This window comes from Cylas formicarius, unplaced genomic scaffold (assembly GCF_029955315.1).
Source record: "Cylas formicarius isolate icCylForm1 unplaced genomic scaffold, icCylForm1.1 PGA_scaffold_9__14_contigs__length_23061073, whole genome shotgun sequence".
NCBI classification, from domain to species: domain Eukaryota; kingdom Metazoa; phylum Arthropoda; class Insecta; order Coleoptera; family Brentidae; genus Cylas; species Cylas formicarius.
This window is the reverse complement of record NW_026844365.1, coordinates 5,814,353-5,821,573: the sequence shown is the minus strand read 5'-3', so window position 1 is coordinate 5,821,573 and position 7,221 is coordinate 5,814,353.

The following is a 7,221-nucleotide window of genomic DNA, read 5'->3' as shown; positions in this document are numbered from 1 at the left end:
GAGAATTGTTTCCTATGTTGGTTGGGTAGTGGTCGACATCAAATAGCGCCCTATCTCTTGCGTTCTGCCTTGGTATTGGTAGGTTAATCTTTGATAAGAGCTAAGGAGAGTCAACTTGATTGTTTAAAATTTTGTGGAGCATTAACAGATCTGTTTGCGTCCTTTTGTTTTGGGGAGTTTAAATTTTGATCCAGTTGTGGTTTTCACCGTTAGTGTTAGACGCAAGATATCTTAAAAATCTGTTTTGTACTCGTTCCAAACGCTTGATATGGATGTTGTAATTAGGATTACAAATAACTGAAGGGAACCGATGTTTACCATGAACAAACGCATAGTACAGTGCAAGAAGAGATTTGGGGTTTTTAAAATCTATACCATATGAGTTTTAAAAGTCCAGCGTGACCCCCCGATGTCTAATCTTCCCCACCCGCTCTAAGTTGGTGTTATTAATATTGTATGTGGAGTTTATTTTATTTACATTTTTGGTGAAGAATATGCTACAATATTTGGCGGGATTCAAGAAGATTACTATTTTGACAGTATTGTTCCAAGCGCAGATATTTTCAAGTCGTCCGCGAAGAGTAGTATTTTAAAATGTCTGAAACATTTTTGTATTGAATTAATATATATTGTAAAAAACAAAGGACCAAGATGACTGCCCTGTGGTACAACGGACGTGACGTCAAAAAACTCCGATTTATATCCATCGACTGTCACTCTTCCAACCTCGCAACCTAACCATTTCGACCTCTGCAAGCCTAGTCGACGATAGTTGGTAGTCTATCTTGTCGAATACCTTATTAAAGTCGGTGTAGACTACGTCAATCTGTTCTTTACTGTCAATTGTCCTTGTAACAAATTCAGAGACACTCAGTAAGTTTGTCTCGAGAGACCTCTTTGAAAAAAACCATGTTCTAGGATTATTTTCTATTTTATACCGGGAAAATACTGTCATACATGAGTTTCTCCAGGATTTTGTTAGTTTTTAACATCATCTCCATCGTCGCTTTTAAAAATTGGAGTAATTTCACACTTTAGACCTACGCAAGTGACTTATTAAATATAATTTACACACTTTTAAAAGAATGCGCAAACGCTTTGGCAACCTTTTTGCTGGCCCTTGCAAAAGTTTGGTTGTGCCTTACTGTGTAGGGATCGACACATTGTTTTTTCTTTTACGTCCAACAAAATTCCATTTTTTTTTCAGTTTTCCAAAATTTTCGTCTCTATGCTTATATCCTTATACATATCGTAGTCGTATGTGATCATTTGCTTTGATACGGTTCGAAATCGATAATACGTAGCTTGGTTGCGATATATTTTATATTTTTAATGAAGTTTGTTTTTTTCTTTTATCACTGAGTTGTTTCAAAACTAAAATGGACAAGAAAATTGGCTAGTTCAGTGATTCTGTCTATTATGTTGTAAAACTGATCTCTCATTGAATCCACGTGATCAGCTATCAGAGTCCGATTCCAGTCTATTTCTGATAGGTAGATATTTATATCGTCAAAATTAGCTTTATTAAAATAATGTGAAATTTTGTTACAGTATCTCCGTTGCAAAGAATTACATTAAATGTCCTGCTAGTATTATTTTTTACATGATTGTATTACATTAATCCGAGATATGAAAATGTGTCGATTATTTTTGAAAATTTGTTCCCGAACAGGACAGAACCCTCAAGTAAAATTTTTTCATGTTTGGCCAAACCATCAACAGATGACTGCGCTCCCTGCCTAAATCTTCAGAGCTCTAGTTCCTCTTGTCGGATGGACTGAAGTGTTGTCTTGACAGCAATTAAGCAACCTCCTCCGTCTTTTTTATTGACCTTGTATACCAAATAGTTGTATGTTTCAGTTAAACAGATCACGTCATAATCATGTTGAACTCGGTTATATGTTACTTTTATCCCATGTCGCTTATTGCAGTATGAGTTCATAACGTTCGTCTACTTCTTGTATTTACGATGCATATACGGGTGTGTATTTTGTTGACAATTATGGTGTTGGTGCTCTTGTTCTTGTCGTTACACGGAATAGCGCAAATTGCGAATGTCGCTACTCTAATATAGACAGTTTATTATTATTATTAGGAAAATCTGTAGAGCTCCTTTTTATTTCTCTACACTCAAACGACTATAGTTAATCTAGGTACTCGGACCATGATGACTAAATGACTAAAATTTACAAGTTCTAGTTTATCTATATTCATATTATTCTTACTTCTATATAAGTTTTTATTCACTTGATCTTTGAATAATTAATACCTCCTTTCATATGCATTTATTTAATACTTTCATTCACCAAATGCAATATAACCTTATAAGTTGTCTAGCCTTTTTAGTGACTTCTGTCATTGCAAATTTACATACTTTACTATCGGATTATTAACTTTTACATTATTGTTAGTTCATTATATTTTTCCCAAACGGCTATAATAGGCCAACTGACAATAAAATAACTCGTTTGATATTGGCGAGTTTCACACCGGATTTACAGGATTACAGGATTACGTGACTCACTTTTTGATCAATATGAGATGAATATTAGTAAACCAATTTTAATCTTTTAATCGATTATCCGTTGACTCATCATCCGAAACAAGTCAGATTATCAGCCTGATTAAAAACGAGCTTTGTCTTTGATATGAGAACTTTCACCAGAAGAAGGTGGGATATCTTTTTTCCAAAATGTGGTAAACGATCCTATTTCGATGGTCAATATTTAATCCTTCTGAGCAGCCTAATAATAATAGTAATGATAATTTCATGTAACAAGATTTAAGAAAACAGCACCAACACCATAGTTGTCACCAAAATATACACCTGCATATACATCATAAATCTAAGAAATAGATATACATCATAAACTCATACCCTCGTACCTACACATTGGCATCATTAACGCATGTTTGAATGACCTTGAGGCGATGTGGGGGGGGGGATGTTATAGTTGCCGAACTGTGCCTAGGATCGCAAACAATAACGAGTGTCTCTATTATCATTCATCATTTCCTCTGCAAAATTTATCAAACAAATCATCTTTAAGCAATCTAGTAAGTAATAACTAATAACTAACCAAATAAGTTTTTATAATTAAAACGTAACATTAAATATTACAAGCGTAACTTTTAACAGAGAATATCTTACATGGCCATCTAAAAGTACGTAATTTTAAAATATTAAAAGTTTTATTTTTCTAAAAATATTAATTAAGTTAATTATTTTTTGTTTTGTATATTAAGTTTAAAATAAAATAAATACACCTTATTAAATTTGAAACTTTTTTAATATAAATAAAAGACCATGCATGAGCCCTAAACTGCATAAGGTATTCTTCATGTTTGCATATATATACAAATATAAATACACGTATAAAAAACTTTTGAGTTTCTATGAACATATGCATAATCGTAAAATCCAATTAAATTTATTTTATATCCACAAACAAAACACTTGAACATTTTTGCATGGACACACACGTAGACAATGCGTGTCCATGTAATTCAGCGCGGGGCTTACGGTGCGAATTTGCATTTGTTTTGCGTAAATCACAAAAATGTTGTAAATGTGTCACTTAAAAACATGGATTTGATACTTTGACATATTTTGGTGAAAATTGAAGAACATTGGTTTTTCCCAAATTCTAAATTCTACATCGTCTATTCAACGCAACCTCAAATTTATTATTAAGGCTTCTGCTATATTTAAATCTGGAACCAAACCTTCTCCTCTTTTAACTGGCAAATTTTTGAATAAACCTCGAGAATGGATATGGGTTTTCCATTATCATCAATCGTCGCGCTTTTGAGAAGAAAGCTCTCGAGACCTTCCATCAAAAACCAGAAATATGGAAACGCTAGGTTGATGATACTTTTGTTATTGGGCCTCATGATCAACAATCCTTCCGAGATTTTCTTAGCCATATAAACTCTATTACACCTCAACAAACGTTTTTACTATTGAATTGGAAACTAATAATATCACTGGTCTGCAAAAATTTTTTTTTCTCTCCTTGTTTTCATGCATGAATTCATCTTATTTTATGCTCTAAACACGGAATCTCATATACAAATAAGTACCACACGTCGGTTTTTAATTTAATATTTATTTCATCAAAAAACAATATTATTAAAGTATAAATTATTATAAGGAAATAAAAAAATGTGGCGGCTTGAGTTTTACAGTAAAAAATCCTAAATTATATTAACAAAACTAATAAATATCGTCAGTTATTTCATTATGGAGTGATAGAATTCAAATTATTTTGGTAGTTTTCTCCCTCTTCATAGATTCCATTGGAGTTTCTCGGTGAATTGACCAACAGAAATCAGCAAGCATTGCTGCTCACCATTTTCCATTGTAGCGTTTTTCTATTTGCATCATATCCTGATGAAACCTTTTAACATGCTCATCTGATACAGCTCCAAGATTTTCAGGACAGAAATCTAAATGCAAGTCTAAAAAATGAATCTTGAGTGACATATTACATCGTAAAGCTTTATAAGCAGAAAGTAGCTCCCGAATGATTTTAGCTCTTTTTTCTGCTTTGCTCAACTTCGAATCAAAAACCTCATCCTTCATGAGCTCACGTACCTGGGGACCTACAAAAATTCCTTCCTTCCATTTCGCGTCACTGATTCGAGGAAATTTTGTTTTTAAGTATTGAAAACAAGCACCATCTTTATTCATAGCTTTCACAAAGTTTTTTATGAGTCCCAACTTTATATGAAGCGGTGGCAGAAACGTTTTCTCGCATGGCACTAACGGTTTATGAGAAACATTTTTAAGTCCAGGAGTCAAACTTTTTCTTGATGGCCAGGTTTTTACTTTGTAATGTTTGTCCCTTGCGCGGCTATCCCACTCACAAAGAAAACATCAAAATTTTGTGTATCCTCCTTGAAGTCCAGTCAGTATAGCGACAAGTTTTAAATCAGCACAAATATTTCATAGGTATTGAGAATATTTAATTTTCTCAAGTAATACCTCAAGGTTTGCATAATTTTCTTTCATGCTTGTAGCATGTGCAATGGGGACAGATGGGAATTTATTACCATTATGAAATAGAACGGTTTTCAAGCTTATTTTTGCAGCATCAATAAAAAGTCACCATTCACTACAATCTTCTGGAAAGCTTAGTTCTTGAAGAAGCCCTGCAGCATCATTACAATATACCAAATCATCTTCTTTGGAGAAGTAACTTGTAAAACTTTCTTGCCTCGTACGAAAATATGAAACTCTGGTGCTTTTAACCAATAGATTTCACTGTTTTAACCTTGATCCGAGTAACTGTGCCTTAGATTTTGAAAGTCCCAAGTCTCTAACAAGATCATTTAAGTCGCCTTGTTCAAGTAAATGAGGTTCTCTAGATGGACATGAAGATCCAGACAAAGTGTACGAAGATAAAGATGTACTACCAGAAAAAAAACTCGATTGAGATTGTAGAGCTGAAATATTTTTATTTTCGGCCTCCTCATTAACTGGTTTAACTAGAGGTGGAGTGTCTTTATCACGAGGAATTGGTCTCTTTGCAGATAGGAAGTTCGGATAAACAATCCTATCTCTATTTTTTTTCGAGAATCCTCGTGTAGATGTCATGCAGAAATAACAATCATTCTCATGATTTTGAGGCTCCAAAAGTCCGTGGCATTTTGTAACCTAAAATCACATAAAATTAATTTTAAAACAACTTTCAAACTTGTATTTTATATTTATTTTCTCTACTTAAAAAAAAATTCTCAAACTACACATGAAATACTTAAATCCAATGCAGAGAACATGAACTTTATGCAAAACTTACCAAAATATTTGATATAAAAGGTAAACAATTAAACGACAAGTTTTCACTGAACTGTTGTGGTGTCACAATGAATACTGCGCATGCGCGTATTTGCTACCATAAAAATCACCTTCGGCCCTTCCCTCCTTTCTCTTACAACTCTCTGAAACTCATTTTGTATGTATATTTACTTTTTGTAACGTTGACGAATGAAAAAAATGAAAAAAAAAACCATATCGAAAAATCTAGACGTGATAGAAAAAATCGGCCAACGGGGTTACATTCAAAACGTTTGAATCATTATATTTAGCATACAATTTTTTAAAGGAGGATTTCATTGCCAACCAGGTGCAATATTTAATTATAATTTAATATTGCACACATAGACCGGTACCTTAATGCATCGTCACACCACCATCCGTCCTAAACATCATCAACTCTTTTGTCTACAGCTCGAGTCACTGGACCCAGCAGTCACTGTCAAAATTCCGTTTGAGATAGAGACCAGGAGATTACAACATTCCATGCATATGCGGCAACTAGGCTCAAAGAACCTGAAATAGTCTGAAGACTACGACTAAGACGAATAAACTCAAATAAACTATAATTCTTCTGCCAACGAAAAGTCAAGGAATCTATAGCAGGGATGGCGCACAGGTCTATCGCGTCTGTTAGTTCGGTCGATCGTGGCAAGGCAAAAAATATAAATGCAGAAAAATTCAGAACTTGGTTCAATTCATCAGTTATCCGTTCAATGATTCCATTGATCAAAGTGATATCTATGAATTGGCTACAAAATTTGCAGATACATTTCAAATGGAGCACCTGACTGCGCTGCGACATATTTCTTAAAGCAAGATCATCCTCAGGTCAAAATTTCTGGGCATTGGTTTCTAACGAAAAGTATCTAAATTTGAAGAAATGTGTTGAACAACTTCATTCGTGTTATGGTTCAACATATTTATGTGAGTCCTACTTAAAGCAAACAAAAAGTAAACACCGTTCTCGCTTGACAGACGCTCATACATTGGATTCTTTAAGGTTGGCAATCTCCAACTACAAACCTGATTATGCTAAACTAGTGGAAGATACTCAGACGCAATGCTCACACTATTATAATATGTAAATAAGTATAAGGTTGTTCGGAAAGTCATTTCGTTTTTTCCCGTCAGAGGACTTAATTACGTTTTTTCGAAACCAACTTCACACTTAAGCCGCATAACCATTATATGTCTTGAGAGCTGATATTGCAAGGCTTGTATGTGAAAAAGTTCTATTAATTCTACGCAGTAGTTTTTGGTTGGTGCCCTTTTAAATATGGAGAGCAATAAGCAGCATTTTCGTCATATTTTACTTTTTTACTTCAGAAAAGGTAAAAATGCTGTCCAAGCGAGAAAAAAATTGACGGATGTGTATGGAGAAGGTGTGTTAACAGTACGCC